The sequence below is a fragment of the Dipodomys merriami genome, unplaced genomic scaffold (assembly GCF_024711535.1).
Source record: "Dipodomys merriami isolate MVZ:Mamm:240054 unplaced genomic scaffold, mDipMer1.0.p SCAF_3, whole genome shotgun sequence".
In the NCBI taxonomy this organism is placed as follows: Eukaryota; Metazoa; Chordata; class Mammalia; order Rodentia; family Heteromyidae; genus Dipodomys; species Dipodomys merriami.
This window is the reverse complement of record NW_027204492.1, coordinates 94,614,866-94,635,550: the sequence shown is the minus strand read 5'-3', so window position 1 is coordinate 94,635,550 and position 20,685 is coordinate 94,614,866.

Genomic DNA, 20,685 nt, shown 5'->3' with positions numbered 1-20,685 from the left:
TACAGTATGTAAATTGTATCTTAAGAAGTCTAACTTAAAAAAAAACTCAGCAGCCTGCATTCTTTTTTTTTTTTTTAGTTTTAAAGGTGATGTACAGAGGGGTTACAATTAAATAAGTAAGGTAACCAGTACATTTCTTGTTGAACAGTGTTACTACCTCCCTTGGTTTCTCCCTTCTTCTCTTCCCTGGCTCCCTTACCCCCAAGTTGTACAGTTCATTTCCTACATAGTATCTTGTGAGTATCACTGTTGCATTGGTTCACCTTTTGTCCTTTGTCTCACCCTTTCTGTGATTCCCTTTCCCTTCAACAAATCAGATGAACTTAGATACAAGACAAGTGTACTGAAATAAAAACAGTGATAACCAGGGATAAACCAAAGGAAAAAATGAAAGAAAAAGAAATAACTGAAAACAGTATGCTAAAAACAAAACAAAAAATACCCCTCTGTTTCTATATCTTGGAGTTCATTTTGATCATTTTATATGGTCATGTGTACATAGTTATTGAGCTTTGAGCCATGTTTTCTCACATTTGTAATACTTAGTATATGCTTAGGCTAGATCTAGCAGAGGATTACAATAGCTCAATAGCTTATGTTCTTTTTTTTCTCTTAGTATATATTTTTATTGTAAAGATACTGTTCAGAGGGTTTACAGTTACATGAGTAAGGTAATGAGTCAATTTCTCTTGAGCATTGTTATACCCTCCTTTATATTTCCCCTACCATCTCTTCCCTCCCCACCTCCCCAACTCCTCCCTTCACTCCCCCCCCAAAGTTGTAAAGTTAATATTCAACATACTGTCGTGTGCATCTCATTGTTGCAATGTGTCATCCTGTATCCTTATGGGAAAACATGCTACTGACTATATACATCAGACTTATTTATCCTCAGTAATGCTTTCCATCATCCCACTTCTAATTTCAACTTCAACTCCAGTGGACAGTGGCCTCTAAATTCACATTTCCTTCCTGTCCATAGCATCTGTTTTTTAAGTGTGCAATACATGTTTTCTCATTTTTCTGCCCTGAGGCTTCCCAGACTGGTTCAATCTACAGGTCAGTGTGGCCTAGATGGGTGGCTGTGTTAACTATCACAGATAAGCTCAGCTCTACAAACTCTATATTCTTTCCAAAGAAGGTCTCAGTGGAACTGAGTGCCTGTGGCCTAAGGGGCAACCTCATGACATCACCTCCCAAATAAGATATTTCCCAATGAACTCTCATCTCAGGTTCTATCTTCAGGGCACACAAACTACAGCAAGGCTACAAAGGGGACTAAGGGTAGCAAAAAGATGACAGGATCAGTGAGCCAGATCCAAGAATTATTGGGAGTTGACAGATTAAAGAGAATGATGTGGAACGGGAGGAAGTGGTAGTTGGAAATTGGGATACCTGAAATTGAGATTATATTGGGGATCATAGTCACTAGTCATGATAAGGTCTAGGGTGTGATCATGGGAGTAAATGGCCAAAGAAGGGCAGGGCCCTCTCAATCACTGGAGGAGAAAGGTCAAAGATATATGCTGGCAACAATGCTCAATAGGAAATGTACTCATTATCTTGCTCATGTAACTGTAATAGCTCTGTATAGCATTTTTACAATAAAAAATGTACAAAAACCTGTGAGGTGAAAACAAACAAACAAAAAAGATATACGCTGGATAGTTGAAAGGAACAACTCTGTTGGGTTACAATATTACTAGGAATTAAGCTAGTAAGGAGAAGTAAAAACAGTGACTAAATCTTCCAGTGAGAAGAGTATAACAGGGGAGAGGTATAAGTGGAAGCCCACTTATACTGTGGCTGTTTTGTTGACTGTTTTGATGCATGTATATTGTTTTTGTGAACTCCTTCCTACCCTGCTCCTGACTAACCATGCTATGAGTAGATGACAGTAAGGGACTATGCTATTTTGTTTTATTTTTTGTAGCTGAGATAGTGCTAATCAGAGAGGTGTTGGTTAGCAGATCAGCAGAGAAAGCAAGACCTAAAATTTCTGAATGCCAATAATGTGAAGGTTCCTCAAAAATTAAAAAAATAGAACCACTGTACAATCCAACAATTACTGCTAGGGCAATTATTGCAATTACTGCTATATCCAAAGTAAATGATGCCATTGTGTCCAAAAGGCATGTATACTCCATGCTAAGACATGGACTTAATCTAAGTGTCCATCAATAGATGAAAAAAAAAACCATACTGTATAATGAATAAAACACTATTCAGCTGTAAAAAAGGAGATTATACCATTTGTGACCACATGGATAAAGCTGCCAGACTTATGTTAAGTGCAATAAATAAGGAAGAGAAAGGCAAACACCACATGCTCTCATTCACATGTGGAATCTAGAGAAGTATGTAGCACACAAGTGGTGATGATCACAGTTTGTGGTACTTAGGGGATCTGAGGGTAAGGAGAGATGTTGGTCAAAGGATATGTAAATAGAGTTCAATATAAATAAATTTCAAAAGATTTATTGTACAGCAAAACGATGATAGTTAATAATGACATTGTCTTCATTACAAATGAAAAGAGAGGGCTGGAGGTGTGGCGCAAGTGGTAGAGTACTCACCTCGTATGGCTCCGAGTTCAAGGTTGAGTACCATCAGAAAAAGAAAGAAAAGAAAGTAGATGTTACATGCTTTGGCCACACAATTGACAGTTGTGAGAGGTAATACATTTACTAATTAGCAAGATTCAGCCATTCTGTAATGTACATACTCCAATGTATACTTCAAAACAGTATGTTGCACACAATAAAAATCTATAATGCTGTCAAATAAGATAAAATTTAAACCTATAATGCTGTCAATTAAAATTAAATTTTAAAATGCATGATGTCTCTTCAGACAGAATTCAGTCCTTGTAGCAAATACATTTCTAAAGACGACAAACATGACCAAGCCAACTGGACAATACCACTTACTTCCCATGCTTGAATGGTGCAAGACTTCAAGGTCAAGGATCCTCGCTTCAAATCTACACTGTTAGACAAAAGCTAGGCTTTAGTATACGTTGAAGGAGTTGATGTTGGTTGTGATGCTTTTCAACTTAGTTGTATGCAGATCTTAACGCCTAATTCCCCACTCCTAAAAGATCTGGCCATGGAGATACCTTATTTGATTTCTTCTAAAACAGAACTTTTCAAGCTTCAGTCAGTTAGAATGACCATGCAAACCAGTAGTTTTTGATCCAACTGGAATCACTGAGGGCTGGACCCCCCCCCCCAAAAAAAACCACCCTTTTCAGTGCTTGCTAAGCATTTCAGAAGGCCAAGATTGAGAAACTCTACCCTGAAGTGGTTAATATGATTGGATCCATGTTAGATTTTTTTCATATTTTAAGAGCAACCTCTAAGGGGACATCAATCTTAAGTCCAAAGAAATAGATCTTTGATGGTAGAATGTAGGGGAACTTGTCAAGATCCCATTAAGAACCAGAAGGATGATTTGTAGATCTTGAATTTTGCAAATAATGCTAATGGTGGTAAAGGATATGGACCAGATACAGTTAACTTTGAATGTTGTCATGGTTCTAAACACACAGTCTTTTGGAGCAGCAGCAGCTGTACCTAGGAACTCACTAAAATGTTGGTTCTTAGGTCTTACTCTAGACCTGCTGAATCAAAACCTCTGAGATGGGGCCCAATACCCTGTGTCTTTATAACCTAGGACTCTGATGGCTGAGTTTGAAAGTACATGTTCTTCACATTTGTGTCCCAGATCCTTGACTGAGGTTACTCTGTACATCCAATGGGTCTCTATGCCTGCAACTTTGGGGGTATGCTGAGTGCAACAAGTTCCTTGTTCTAATGACTATATCAGGCTATATGGTACAGTGGTAACTGCTTTCTTAGATACTGTTCTACTAGGTGGTAGGACAAGATATTTGTTCTCCTCAAACACCCTAACACTCCTACAACAAGTGGTCACCACATGTTTATTCCTAAAGTAGATGTAAAATAAAACACATTGATATGTCTATGCTGCAAACCATTCATTTTGACAAACGATGGTTACCTTCTGATGAAGTCATGAATGCTCACTTATTCATGTGGATTGAATTACTATAAGCTATCCACTAATAACTCTAAGGTATTACCTAGGTTGCACTACCATAGCTGTCATTTTCTTAAAGAATGCCACTAATTTAAACAGATACTTCAATAATATCCAAGTAGGGGCACCCACCTCATGCAAAGTCACATACAAATGATTGGGGATTGCTTCATTCACTACCTCCTTCATTAGTCCAGGAAAGAAGGGTTCAATTGAATTATACAGGACTCTTACATTGACTGTTGATTATTTTTAAACTCATTCTATTATTTAAAAGTAATAGAGATTGCACAGTTTTATATGATCCGATTTTTATTCAGATTTGAAAGTCATTCACATCAAATTAAAATTCCTTTGGGCCCTTTAAATGCCTTGAATTAAAGTTTATGATTTAATAACTAAAGGGTACAAAGGGAATGTGAACTGACTTTCTGAATCTTCGGTGATATGGAAATTTCCAGAAGATTCGCAGCCTGTTCAAATTAATGACTTTTTTCTATGTAGCATATGTAGTGTGTATATGTGTGGATGGGTAAGGACAGGCTATGATCCAGGATACCTGGGATTATGTCTAGGGCTTATTGAAGTGAGTTAGGGAAAAGAATAATACTAGAATTGTCCTTGAAGGTCATTCTCCTTAGAGGACATAGAAAACCAGAAGGCAAATGGAGAGGAGCAAGGAGAAAAGAAAACGTGGAGAAGGCTATAATATTAAGTAAGTCACAATGAATACAAACTATTGTACTAAAAGAAACAATGTTTAGTTCTAAAGAACAGATCTTTCTCTTTGCCTCCCTCCCGCCTTCCCTCCCTCCCTTTCTTTCTTCCTTCTGTCTCCTCCCTCTTTCTCCTTTCTCTCCCATATTTTTATTAAGCAGCTATACAACCCAGAAAGAATTCATGAACCCTTTCTTGGTTCCACAACTTTAAGAAGTACCATCCATCTTTTAGACCACAGTTAGGAAGAACTGTGCCCTGGGTCCCAGGGCTTCAACCCTTGCTTTTCACAGTGTGGTCCATGGATCAGCAGCATTTGCATCACTCGAGAGTTTGTTAGAAATGCAGATACTTGAGTATCCCTAGAGATTTAAGGAATCCAGAATCCACATTTTAATAAAATCCCAGCTGACTCATGCTGTGTACACTGAACTTTGAAAAGCATTGTTTTCAAGGCCTTTAGACACACCATTCTTCAGCAATCAGAATTAGGAAGGATCAAAGGAAATGTGCCCACTTAGAACTTGCTCATCATCTTGAACAGTGTTTGGGTTGCTGGCACCTAAATTCTTTTCTTGTATATATTTTTTATTGTAAAGGTACCATTTCCTATCAAGCATTGTTATCCCCTCTTTTGTTTTTCCCCTACCATCCGTTCCCTCCCCACCTCTCCAACTCCTCCTACCCCCTTCCCCTGAAGTTGTAAAGTTCATTTTCAACATGGTGTCTTGTACATCTCATTGTTACAATGGGTCAACCTGTATCCCTATTTCAGCATTTTGTTATTTCCCTTCCCCTCCCCAAATTAGAAAAATGTATATACAAGATGCAGGCCACTGGAATCTAATACACTGAAAATGGGTTATACCATGGGGAAGAACATACAAAAGGAACAAAAAAAAATCACATAATACATTATAAATACATTAAAACAACAGCAACAAAGATAATACCACTTGTGTCCCTATTTTGGGGTTCATTTTGCTTATCATCATCTTTTTTTTAAAATAAGTTTTTTTATTGTGAAAATACTGTGCAAAGGGGTTACAGTTACATGAGCAAGGTAATGAGTACATTTCTCATCAAGCATTGTTGCCTCCTCCTTTGTTTTTTCCCCTACCAACCCTTCCTTCCACCTCCACAACTATATCTCCCCCTCTTCCCCCCCCCCCACCTAAATTGTAAACTTTGTTTTTCAACATAGCTTGCATCTCATTGTTACAATGGATCAACCTGTATCCCTATTTAAACATTTTGTTTTTTTCCCTTCCCCTCCCCAAATTATACCGACATCAAATACAGTGAAAGCAGGGATTATACCATGGGGGAGGAACATACAAAGCAACAAAAACAATCACATGGTATGTTATAAATACGTTGGAAACAATAGCAAGAAAGAAAAAACTGCTTCTGTCCCTATCTTGGGGTTCATTTTGCTTAACTTCATCTTATCTGGTCCTATGTACATAGCTTTTGACCTTTTCTACTTGTCCCAGACATATACTAGTTATTGCAAATAAGGGAAACTATGCGACCTATGTTTCTTTGGGCCTGGCTTACTTCACTTAATATAATTTTTTCCCCAAGTCTTTTCATTTCTTAACAAATGGAGCAATGTCATTCTTTCTGGTGGAACTGCCCAAATTCTTGAGCTTGCTTTCAGGGACTAACCTGCAGCTGACTGTACAGCCAGTACTTAGTCTCCTAGGACTAAAGAGGACTAAGTCCCCTAGGACTAAAGGTGTAGCTGTTTAGATGAGAGAAGCAGGGAGATCTGTGGAAGAAGATTGTAGATGCAGCTGAAAGATCCTTCAGCATAGGGTCAACCTGTGCGGATGCAGGAGAGAGAAAAAAAATGGCCAGTGCCAATTCTCTGCAACTCCAAATTCCAGCACAGAACTCCAGTGAGCCCCCGAACTGTGAATTTACACCTGGCCTTCCAAGTTGTTATGACAGTTTGTTTGTCAAGATAGAAGTAAAGAACCTTTTTAAATTTAAACATTTGTTAGTTTGATATATAACTTTTAAACATTCAGGCATATGGTATGTGGGACTCTGTTTGTTCTCCAGGCTCAGTCCTGCAGATGTTCAGGGTAAGCCTGCTTGTGAGAAAGTGCAAAGACATCCAAGGTTTTCCAGCACAGCATGACCCCCTTTGTTTCCTAAAGACAGATTCCAAGTTTGGAGTGTCTGGCTACCGAGGCTCCCTAAACCTGCATTCTTTTGTGTGCTTGGAGAGTCTTCCTAAACCACATGGCTATTTAGTGGATTTCTTTTAGGATTTCCTCACAGAAGCCTTCCTCTGCCTTATCTTGATCCCACTATACTGCTTGCTTTGAGCCCAAGCTCACAAGAGAAACAGCATTCTATCCTGAAGATCTGCTCAATGCATGGTACAAAGCTCAGGTTCTCCAACTTAGTTTCTGACATTCATGACCCCCAGCCCTGAAATTCTGATCCACTCAAAGCAAAGCCCAAGGACACTAGTGATTCTGATGCTGGTGCTTGAAGAGTCACACTTGCAGAAATCTTACTCTGTAAAGAGGGTGACCTCCCAGTCCCTATGTGGCCTAGTTCTGTTTATAGCCCAGGTCATGACTATCAATTAACTGTACAGACACCGGTGACTCACAAATGGCTTGGAGCTCATGAAATCCTACGCATTCAATTTAAATAACTTTATTAGGTACCAGCCCTTTATGAAGGAATGTAATAGGCACTGTGAACCCACCAAAGTACAAGATACCACCTCAATCATAAGGATCTTAGGCTCCTTTTCTGTCTAGTTACACTACCTTAGGACTGCCATTCATATCACTTAGAAATATCTATTGTGTTTTGTGGTGCAAAATGTTGTGTTGGAGAGAAAATAGGCAAAGGACAATACAGATGAATGGTGTAATATATGTTAGTGAAGGACAAGGTATTGAATGAACCTATAGTTTACAAATACTCTAAAAACCTCAACTGTAATTACAATAAATCAAAGTTAAACAAATTCATCATGTTCAACACTAGTTTAAAAAGTTAGAGGAAGTGAATTTGTTCAAAGTATAATATATGCATCTATGGAATTATTACAATGAATCCCCCTTGTACTGCTAAGGTATACTAATAAAAATAGTTTGTTTTTTTTTTTTTAAAAAAAAAAAAACCCTTAAGCTGATACCAATGGAACTTTGGAGTTCATGTGAAAGTTTTTTAGAACTTTCAAGAAGCTAGTACTAAGTATATATAACCACAATTAAGTGATAATCAGAAAAGTAGCTCTTTTTATTTCTTTATATGAATAAAGGAAAATTCCTTTTTGTTTCTGTTAACTTAGAACTCATCTTTGTTATCTGCATTGTTCCCAAGTCAGACTAATCTCTTGTCCTTAGCTTTCTTTAGTGTAGCTTGGGCATGGAATCTGAGATGTAAGCAGTATTCTTTGTTCAATTCCCTGCATATCTTTGGAGGTTTAGCACAGTGGTAAACCTCCCTGGACAGAGGTTGGACTGGAGGACCCTGGACACTTGCTGTGACTTCTCTCACATAGCTCACTGAGGAAATTATCAGTTTGAGAAAGTGACTGCTAATTAAGTGCCTCTTACTAATAAGAATTATTGGTAGAATTTGAAAACGTATTTGGGTAATGAATAGAATAGGTATTTATTATTATTTTTTGCTAGACCTGGAGCTTAAACTCTGGGCCTCAGATCTTAACCTCCTGAATAACTAGGATTACAGGCATGAGCCACTGGCACCCAGCAAACCAAGGTTCTTTTTTTTCTTTTCTGTTGGTTATGGAGCTTGAACACCCACATCAGTTCCCTGATTTCTGTCTTAGAAAAAAGTCTAGATTTATAACTTGTGAACTAATGATTAAAAACTCTTCCCAAGCTGAATCTGGATAGGAGGGATTCTGCTCATATAGGCAAGGAGGAGGAGAATAAAATTATCATTTATAGAAATGTCTCAACTGGAGAAATCCCTCTACCTCACCTTTCTCATCTTTATTCAAAAATCAGGAGGAACCAAAGTGGACTTTGATTACCATTGTGGGCCCCTAAAGCATATCTCAGAAGTAGCCTCCATCTTGCTTTGGAGATTATGAAATAAAACTACATCTGATCTCCATCAGATATGGTTTGAATTCTCTGGGCAAGACACTAATCCAATCCTCTGGGATATCCATTGTGAAGCCACTGAGATGCAGCCCAAGATGGATTTCAGTGTTCCTCTCTTCCTTCTTTGGCAGCAAATCATGGTTGTATCCATTCTTGGGTCACCCTCTTGGATGTGAGATCAAGCATAGTCAAGTGATTGACAGACATCATGGGGCTGATCTGCAAATGGCAACACAAACAGTATTTTCCAGTCTATGCCTGCCGAGAAGGCAGTGGAGAAGTTGAGAGAAGGGAGGGTAGGGGAAAAACAAAGGAGGAGGTAACAATGCTTGATAGGAAATGTACTCATGACCTTGCTCATGTAACTGTAACCCCTCTGTACAGTATTTTTACAATAAAAATGTATTTAAAAATAAATAGAGAAAAGGTGAGAAAGCAACAAGGTGAGCCACCTATCCCAGCTCTCTTCTTTGTCCTGCCAATGGTGACTTGCATTTTGCCTAGACAGCTACCATTCTAGTCTACTAGCCACTAGCAGGAATGGAAATGTCTGACCTTGCATGTCAGAGATGAGGAGAAAGGAAAATGGTATTGAGATAAAATGCTGCCTTTCCAATAAGTAACCAAACCTTATAGCATGTGAGTGGGAGCCAGGAGTGAGTGAGGGTCCACTCTAATGGGTCCCTCAATTTCATATGCTAGGCTGTGTATTACACACACACACACACACACACACACACACACACACACACACACACACACACACACACACAAACACACACTTCCCTAATCCAAAATTCTTTCTACACTATCCACTGTTGATGTCTGTACAGACCTTGTTTAAATGATTTCAATGAAGATGAAATTATTGAAATGATTTCAACCTCTCTTGGGAGGTTTGCCCATTACAGCCCACAGTACAAATATTCCAGATGCTGCTTGTGTACAACAGCTTAAATGTTCTGAACTCAGTCAAAGTCGTCCCTCCAAGGACTACAGGCTGGAGCCAAAATAGCTTTGGCCTTTAAGATGAAATCATGAATCCTGTAAACTTCCTATCTACTACTCTTTGACCTTGGATAGCTGTTAAATCTCAGGAATACTGAGCTAGGGTCTTTGAATGTGGAGTGTCAACAACTTTACTGTGATTTTGAGTCTGTTACAGCCTTTTTTTCTTATTATCTTTGCTGAAGTGATATTCTGGCATTTTTCTGTTGTTTTGTGGTGTCAAACTACTGTAGGTGGAAAGTTTTTATGCAACTCTGAAAATGAAGATACATTGTTCAAATGAAATGAAGCCAGTTACAAACTAGAGTCATACAAAGAACCCTTGAACTTGAATTTTCTCAGAGCTATGTAGAGAGGAGTATACTCCTTTGCCATGTTTTATGTTAAACTCTGCACAAGCATTTATTTTGCTTCATTTGCCTGTAAGCTACCTCAGCTAATTTTTCTAATGGCCCTGAAGATATTTTTGTTGAAAGGAATTATCAGCTAGGACTCTTACCAAGTGTTTTTTTTTAAACCAACTCCAGTTGTATTAAGGGAAAAGTACAGGGAATTCTACTTTACATAACTGAGAAGTTCAGAAAGGAAACTGGTTTCAGGTAAAGTTCAATTCAGAGACTCCAGTGCTATTACCAAGACCCATGACCTTCCATCTGGAGGCTTGGCTATACTGTACTTTCTCCACTGACCTTATTCTCAGATTTTACAAGGTGATATGGCACTTCACCACTTCTCCTTGTTTTCTCTGCACCAAATCTTGCTAATCCAACCACAGGAAAACTTTGACAGAAGTTACCAGAAATTCTCTCTCTCTCTCTCTCTCTCTCTCTCTCTCTCTCTCTCTCTCTCTCTCTCTCTCTCTCTCTCTCTCTCTCTTTCTCTCCTGTGATGTGAGAAGTGGACCCACTTACACCATTTGGACTTAAGCTTGGGAAAAATAGGTGGACTATTGCTGAAGGAGGGGATCCCAGGTACTGGGAAACACATAGAATACCCATGAGAAAGACAGCCATCAATTGTCTTTTTCGGTACATCTGGCCCCTCAGAGGGACTCATACATACTACTAGAAAACAGTCAGCATTGGCAGCTATAGCTTCAAACCCAAGAGGGATAAATCAGATTTCTTCACAAGGTAGAAGGGAGATAGAGGAAATTTCACTGTGGATGTTAGGGAGAAGGGAACAATAAGGACAATGTTTTGCCCAGAGTATGCTTGAAAATTATATAATAATAACAGTAATACTTTGCAATAATGATCATGGAGCATAATTCTTGATACCATCTAGATATTATATACCTAATTTATTTAATCCTTATCATCTTTATCACTTTATTAATGGGGAAATTGAGGCCCAGACTTAAATAACTTGCCCAGGATAACAAAGCATCTAAGTAGCAGAGCTGGAATTTAAACTCAGGTGACTCCCATGATAGTGCTTCCAAGGTATGAAATGAGTTCACAGAAATGACAATACTCTTATGTCCCTAGAGACAGGAAATGGCTGAGGGAGTGGCTAAGCCATTTTCCAGAGCTGGCAGCCTCTAGGAATAGGACAGGAAGAAGAGAAAGTACTTTTCTTCTTCAGTGGCAAAGGTGAAAGAGAGTAATTATGTCCCACAATAAAGTGGTAGGCTTGTAGTAAAATAGGTGGAGTGTAGGGTGTGTATTAGCAATCAGAGGCCCTGAGTGCTTTGCCAGGCTGGCCACTAACTTGATGTGGACAAGTCACTTAACCTCAGCTTCTTCTTATATGAATAAAAATGCCTGCTATTTTCTCTCCCTTTTGTATCATTATGGAGAGAGGAGAAGATAATGTGAGATGAGACACTTTGTATGAAGAACTCCTGGTCATAATTACATTTTCTGTAGGCACTCAATAGCTTATTTGCCATTATGGCATCAACACTAAAATACTTTTATAAAAGAAAAATCTGCTTTTTAAAAGTATTATACACTATCCTTTAGAAATCACTTAAGTTTCAAAAATTACATATTCATGTTCAGTGCAGATATTTAAAAAAACAGATGAATAGAGAGAAGAAAACAAAGAAATCACCCTGAAAAGTCTCTTCCAGTTAGTTTTTTAAAAGTTAGTGTTTTTATACCTGTTCATAGTTTTTAAGCTAATTATGTTTCAGTGTATTATTTTATCCTACATAAAGACACTGCCTTTATTCTTTTACAATCTACTTTTTTCCATTTAATGCATTGACTATATTTCCTTGTCATTGTTAGTCTTTTACAACAGTGACTTTCAAATTTCCTAGCTATGGCCATAGTAAAAAAATATATTTATATTGCTACCTACTAACCACACCCATGTTTGTGTGCATGCAGGCACGCATGTGCGTGCACACACACACACACAGAGTCATCTAATACTTGTCCTTATAATGTACAGTATACTTTGTTACTTGCTCTTCTGCTTTGTAATGAGATAGTTTGTAATACAATATACTTATTCATGATTTGTTAGAATATTCTATAAGCCACACTTAAATCATCAATTGTGCTTTAAAAAACATTAGTCAATTTTATTGGTTAGGTGGTAGCCCATTATCGAGATTTACCAAAATTATTTAATAAAGCTCCAACGGTTGCATTTCGTATTAGTTCTAATATTTCCCCATTCATTCTTTTGTTCATCAAATTGTTAAATATGTATGTTTTGAAGGCCCCATTGCATGACGGGCACTGTTCTAGCTGCTTGGACCCCAAGGATGACCTGGACAGATGTGATCCCTTCTGTTATATTCTATGGGACACATACAACAGTGCACATGTCTGTAGACAAGATACTCAGATGGGGATAGATGGGAACAGATAGGTGGGGCTACCTTAGATGATACTCACTTGTATATTGAAATAAATTGATGGTTACTGGAAGATAGATTCTTGGTTTCTTTGAGGTTGCTCAAAGGGGTGGCATTTAATAAGAACACATTGTCTAACCACTTTTTGAGAAAATCTAGGTTAAGAGAATATAAACTGAGAGAAGAGCTAGTAGAACAGTCCTGTGATCAAGAACTCAGCATATTTGAGAGTCAAAAGGAATGCCAGTGGGACCTAAGAACCATGAGTGAAGTCTATGGGGGTGGCAGGGTCAGGAGCTAAGCAGGAGTCAGGTCACCTGAGACCTTTTATGACAAACACACTCCATCTTTGCTTGCAACCACAATTACACCATGAGGATAAAGCTTAGGCTTTGGGGGGACTAACAGCAGCTGTGGTGGAGACCACTGGGTGGCAGGGAGATTGAGACTTTGACATGTTTTGCTGAATGAGGTCATCTATTCTAGTTAATCCAAGTTTGCTGGAGGAGCTTGGCCCTGGCACTGCACCTTGTTTTGTTCTAAGTCCTTCATGAGAGATTTAGCTTCCAGAGGGAGAATACAGTCTTTGTCTAGTGCACAGCCCGGGTCTTGGCACCTATCCAATGCTTGACAACATAGTAGGTGCTCAGTACATATTTTTGAGATAAAGAATATAAATACTGGACACCTCCCAGACATACAGGCAAAGAAAACAGGCCATTTCTGACAAATTACCATCGCATCTTCACAAACGTATTAAGTACTCAAATAGCATAATGCCTTAGAAAGGCGAAGTCAAAGGTCAACAGAATAAACTCTAGGAAGTGGGTACTTGAAAGGGATAGGATGGGGTCAAGGGGACAAGGTCACAAAAATGGAGAGGAGAGAGGGGGAGAAGGTAGTCAAGAATTCAGTGAATATTCTACATTATTAAGAAGAGTGAGAAGAGGGGGGACCAAGATGGCGACGGGGCAGTAGGGAAACGCCACAGCTCTCTCCAACCAAAAAGAGAGTTCGAGCTCCAACGCTTAATCTCCCCAAGAGACCGACAACAACAAAAAGACGAACACTCAGAGAAAAACCAGAGGCGGAGAATAACAAAAAAGAAACAGAAGAAAAGAAGAATTTCAGAAGAAAAGCGAAGACCCCTCCCCCAACCTTTACTGGCCGCGCGGCAGTGCGCCAAGCCGCCGGCCAGCCGGCCCGGCGGGGGCTGCGGGAGCCCCAAGCGACACAGCAGAGACACAGGGGGCCGCTTTCAGATCACCAGGTACTGGTTTACAGAACAGCGGATCGCCAGGAACAGAGAAGCCTACCAGCCGGGAGTCTCCACGAGGATCCCACCCCCACCCCTCACTCTCCACCTGAGCAGAGAGGCTCCATCCCGCCAAAGCCGCTCGGCACCAGCAGCGCGCCCGCCCGATCGCGATCGCAACGACCCGGCACTCTCTACCCGAGCAGAGAGGTTCCATCCCGCCAAAACCGCCAGCAGCGCGCAAAGGGAACTGTCTGCAGACCACCCACCCGCCCGCCCGATCACGATCGCAACGACCCGGCGGGGCCACTCGGGCCCCAGAGGTACCGCGAAGAAGCTGTCTGAGCGGGGACACTCTTGACCCGACAGCTTCGAAAGAGGCAGAGACAGAAAAGAATCACACAGAGCCACCACCGCCCAACCCAGCCCGGATTGCAACAACAACTGACGACCTACACCACACAGAAACAACCAGCTCCAGGGTGAGTACCCCACAGGGGAAGTGTATCCCTCAAGGGAGACCAGAGCTGGAGGGAATCCCCAGACCCTGACCTAGACTCCCTACCCCAACACCCGGACCACAGGACCCACTAAAACTGGGAACTGTTTGAGAGCTCCACCAGCCCGTGGAGCACACTCAGCTGGCCAGGCTAGAGCAAGAGCACCCCTGGAAGGGAGCTTAAATGCCCAAGCCAGGAACAGCGCCCCTGGGTCAAGACTACCAACAGTAGAAGAAATTTGAACTGTGTCCCCCAGGCTGTATAACCTAGGTGGTATACACATCAGCACAGGCCTAACGAGTGTGCTCCAGGCTGCATAACCTAGGTGGTATACACATCAGCACAGGCCTAACAAGCGCGCTCCAGGCTGGGGCCGGAACCAGGCCCGGGGATCCGGCGCCTGAACAACACAACCAACTCCTCCCAATTGAAGTAAAAAGCTGAGCATACGCCTCAACAGAGGGGAGAAAACCAGGAAACAACACTCCCCCGGGAAGCACGCCTGTGACAACAAAAGACCTGGAGGCCCAGGACAAGAGAAGCCCAAACCCCACCAAAACTCCACCCATATACCCTAGACTGGGAATTGGGCAACACAGGCTGCCAGCACCTGATAGTAAGCAGGAGCTCAGACTGTTAAGGCGGCTCAGCAATAGAGTGATAGTCTTGGATGTATGAGGCCCTGGATCTGATTCCTCAGCATCACAAAAGCAAAAAGGGTCAGAAGTGGTGCTGTGGCTCAAACGGTAGGGTGCCAGCCTTGAGCTGAAAAGCTGAGGGACAGCACCCAAACCTAGAGTTCAAGCCCACAACCAGCCCAAAACAAATAAACAAAAACACATCAGGAGCCCATAGCAGACTCCAGCATTTGGGAGAGTGCATCCAGAGCATCTGTTCTTCACAAGAGCACCCGTAGGAGCAAACACAAGCAGTCTAGGCTGCTCAACCCTTCCAAAGGCGGGAACTGTCAGCAATCTACAGCAGAGAGCTGAGAATCCTAAGTAAGTCAGAATAGCAGCTGGAAATAGGCTCCCAACAGAACCCAGATCAGGCACAGACTCTCTCTACCAATACAGAATCAGCAACCAAGCAAAGACAGACACACCAAAACAAAATTGAAGAACAGTCTCCTGAACCTCCATGCGAAAATCACAGAGAAAAATCACAAGGTTTACTACCACGCAGGACAGCAAGCTCACCTCAAAAGCCAGCAGCCACACAGGGGAGAGCCCCAGTGGGAGCAAAGCAGGAATGGAAGACAAAGGCTACTTCCAAGGGTTGCTGGAGGCAATGACTCAAGAAATAAAGCGAGAAATTTATCAGAAATTGAAAGAGCACAAGGATGAACTATCCAAAGAGATACAGGGTATCAAACAAGAGATGCATGCAAAAATAGAAGCTGCACAAACCTCAATAAGAAGTGAGATAAACGCCAAATTAGAGGTAATGCATACCTCATTGAGAGGTGAGATCAGTACTCTGAGAACCAACATTGAATCCATAAAGGGATCCATTTCCTCCATGCAAACCACAATAGAAGCCACTGTCAACAGAGTGAATGAAATGGAAGGTCGAGTGTCAGATACAGAAGACAGAATACACCAACTGGACCAAAAAGTGACAGATATGGAAAAATTACTCAAATTAAACCAAAGGGATATTCAAGAGCAAGCAGATAATGCTAAAAAATTTAACCTTCGCATAATTGGAGTGGACGAAGGTGAGGAATTCCAGAGCAAGGGAATGCAACACCTATTTAACAAGATAATCAATGAAAATTTTCCCCACCTCAAAAACGACCATCTTAACTACATCACAAAAGCTTATCGAACACCCAACAAGCAAGACCCCAGGAGAAACACTTCTAGACACATTATAGTAAAAATGATAGATCTGAATAATAAGGAAACAATCCTGCATGCAGCAAAAATGAAGAAGGAGCTATACTACAATGGGAAAAAAATAAGAATTACTGCAGATCTCTCCACACAAACAATGAATGCAAGAAAAGCCTGGGAAAGCACCATACGAGCCCTGAGAGCCAATAACTGCCAACCCAGACTGATCTACCCGGCAAAGCTAGCATTCACATTTGATGGAGAACTGAAAACTTTTAATAGCAAAGAAAAACTAAATGAATACATAAACATTAAGCCAGCATTACAAAGAATTCTAAGAGGGGGGACACAACCTGAAGAAAGCAGCCAGGAACTGGGGCCTGCCCCAAACAGGCGTTACTCAAAGTCTAACTGAGCAAGCACAGGAGGAAAGGAAAAAAGAAAAACTTAGGAAAACGGAATGGCAGGGACAACAATGCATCTCTCTATACTTTCTCTTAATATAAATGGGCTGAATTCGCCAATTAAAAGAAAACGAACTGAGGACTGCATAAGAAAACAAGACCCATCCATCTGTTGCCTTCAGGAGACCCACCTCTCAGCCAAACATACAAACAAACTCAGAGTGAAGGGGTGGAAAAGGATCTACCAATCAAACGCCCCCAGTAAGAAAGCAGGTGTAGCTATCCTGATATCTGACAAAATAAACTTTTCATTAAAATCAGTACAGAAAGACAAGGACGGACACTACATATTAATAAAGGGAACAATCCAAGAGGAGGATATAACCATCATCAACTTATATGCCCCAAATATTGGTGCACCCAGATATGTCAAACAAATGCTCTCAAACTTACAGAATAAAATAGATCCCAATACGATAATACTAGGAGACTTTAACACACCACTCTCACCAAAGGACAGGTCTACCAACCAGAGGATTGGCAAAGAAGCTACCGAATTAAGAGAGGCCATACTTCAAGCGGAATTAACTGACATCTACCGAGTATTTCACCCTAAAACAACACAGTACACATTCTTCTCAGCAGCTCACGGAACTTCCTCCAAAATAGACCATATCATAGTTCATGCAAGGAACTTAAGCAAATACAAAGGGATTGACATAATCCCCTGTATCCTATCTGACCACAGTGGAATCAAGCTAGCTCTCAATAACAAAGCATACCGCAGAAATTTCTCCAATACATGGAAATTGAACAGCACACTCCTTAACAATGCCTGGATAACAGAAGAGATCAGAGAAGAAATAAAGCACTTCCTACAACTCAATGAAAATGAAAACACCTCACAAAGAAACTTGTGGGACACAGCAAAAGCAGTCCTGAGGGGCAAATTTATTGCCCTCAGTGCCCACATCAAGAGAATGGAGACAGACCAAGTAAATAACCTCATGTTGCAATTAAAACAGCTAGAAAAACAGGAAAAAATGGAACCTAAAGCTACTAGAAGAAGCCAGATAACCAAATTAAAAGCAGAGATTAACCAATTAGAAAATCAGAAAACCATAACCAAAATAAACCAAACAAAAAGCTGGTTCTTTGAAAAAATAAACAAAATTGATGGCCCATTGGCTAGATTAATTAAAAAAAGAAGAGAGGAAACCCATATTAATAGGATTAGGGATGCCACGGGAAACATCACCACACGTACCCAAGATATCCAAACAATTCTAACAGACTACTTTCAAAAGCTATACTCTCTAAAGGAAGAAAATCGGGCAGAAATGGATGCATTTTTAGAGAAATACAAGTTGCCCAAACTGAGCAAAGAAGAAGTTAACCAATTAAATAAGCCAATATCCTATAATGAGATACAGGAAGCTATCAAAAGTCTTCCAACAAAAAAAAGCCCAGGACCAGATGGATTCACAGCAGAATTCTATAAGACCTTTAAACAAGAACTAATACCCATACTCCTCAAGCTCTTCAGAGAAACAGAGAAGGAAGGAGCTATCCCAAACTCATTCTACGAAGCCAATATCACACTCATCCCCAAACCAGGCAAAGACCCAACCAAAAAGGAGAATTACAGGCCAATCTCCTTGATGAACACAGATGCAAAGATCCTTAACAAGATTCTAGCTAACAGAATCCAGAAACACATAAAAAAAATAATTCACTATGACCAGGTAGGCTTCATCCCAGAGACACAGGGATGGTTTAACATACGTAAGTCAATAAATGTAATCCAACATATCAACAGAGCCAAGGTCAAGAATCACATGATTATCGCTACAGATGCAGAAAAGGCCTTTGACAAAATTCAACATTCATTCATGCTAAAAGCTCTGGAGAAAATAGGAATAGAAGGAACATTTCTAAAAACAATAAAAGCCATTTATGACAGACCAATAGCCAATATTATACTTAATGGGGAAAAGCTACAACCAATTCTCCTAAAATCAGGAACAAGGCAAGGATGCCCACTGTCTCCACTCCTCTTCAATATAGTCCTAGAACCCTTAGCCAGGGCAATAAGGCAAGAAAAAGATATTAAAGGGATCCTCATAGGAAAAGAAGAAGTTAAACTATCCCTTTTTGCAGACGACATGATACTATACCTCCACGATCCCAAAAACTCCATCCCCAAACTCTTAGAAATCATAAATCACTTTGGCAAAATAGCAGGATACAAAATAAACCCACAAAAATCAGTTGCCTTCCTATACACTGATAATGTACAGGAAGAGAGGGAAATAAAGGGAGCAACCCCATTCACAATAACCTCCCGAAAAATAAAATATTTAGGAATTAACCTAACCAAAGATGTAAAAGAACTATTTAATGAGAACTATAAAAAGTTAAAGAAAGAAATTGCAGAAGACACTAGGAAATGGAAAGACCTCCCATGCTCCTGGATAGGCCGACTTAATATAGTAAAGATGGTAATACTTCCAAAACTAATATACAAATTCAACGCAATTCCTATTAAAATCCCAATGACGTACATCACTGAAATACAGAAAACAGTCCAAAAATTCATATGGAACAACAAAAGACCTAGAATAGCCAAAACAATTCTAGGGGATAAAGACAATATGGGAGGGCTATCCATGCCGAACTTCAAACTCTACTACAGAGCTATAATAACAAAGACAGCATGGTACTGGCACAAAAACAGACCCGAAGACCAATGGAACAGAATAGAAGATCCAGAAATAAATCCACAGGCCTACAGCCAGCTGATATTCGACAAAGGAGCCAAAGACATACAATGGAAGAAACACAGCCTCTTCAACCGCTGGTGCTGGGAAAACTGGGCAGCCACATGCAGAAAACTAAAAGTGGACCCCAGCCTATCACCATGCACCAACATCAACTCAAAATGGATTAAAGACCTTAACATTAAACCTGAATCTCTGAAACTACTGCAGGACAGAGTAGGAGAGACACTTGAACTAATAGGCACAGGAAGGAACTTCCTGAACAGAGTCCCAGGGTCACAACAAATTGGAGAGAGACTCGACAAATGGGACTACCTTAAAATAAAAAGCTTCTGCACAGATAAAGCTATCACAACCAAGCTAGAAAGACAACCAACTAATTGGGAAAAAATATTTACCAGCAATATATCAGACAAGGGGTTAACATCCTGTATATACAGGGAACTCAAGAAACTAATCCCTCCCAAACCCAACACACCAATTACTAAATGGGCAAGGGAACTAAAGAGGGACTTCTCAAATGAAGAAATAAAAATGGCAAAGAAACACATGAGGAAATGTTCATCATCCCTGGTGGTGAAGGAAATGCAAATAAAGACAACCCTGAGATACCACCTTACCCCAGTCAGAATGTCCCACATCCACAAATCAGCCAACGACAAATGCTGGAGGGGATGTGGAGAACGAGGAACGCTATTACACTGCTGGTGGGAATGTACACTCATACAACCACTTTGGAAAGCAGTCTGGAGGGTCCTTAGAAAGCTAAAGATTGACCTCCCTTATGACCCAGTCATACCACTTCTAGGCATCTACCCTGAACAACAGGAACCAATATACAAGGACACGTGCACCTCCATGTTTATTGCAGCACTGTTCGCAATAGCTAGGATATGGAAACAACCTAGATGCCCCACCACAGATGAATGGATCCAAAAATTGTGGTATCTATACACAATGGAATATTATGCAGCCATTAGAAATGACAAAATAATGGCATTTGCAGGGAAATGGATGGAGCTAGAAGGAATCATGTTGAGCGAGGTAAGCCAAGAACGAAGAGACAAACAGTACATGGTCTCCCTGATAAGCGGATGATGAATCCAAAATGTTAGGTGATATGACAAAACTAACAGGACTTAAGAAACAAAGAACTCCCACTCATCTGGTTGAACCACTACTAAATATCCCCATGCT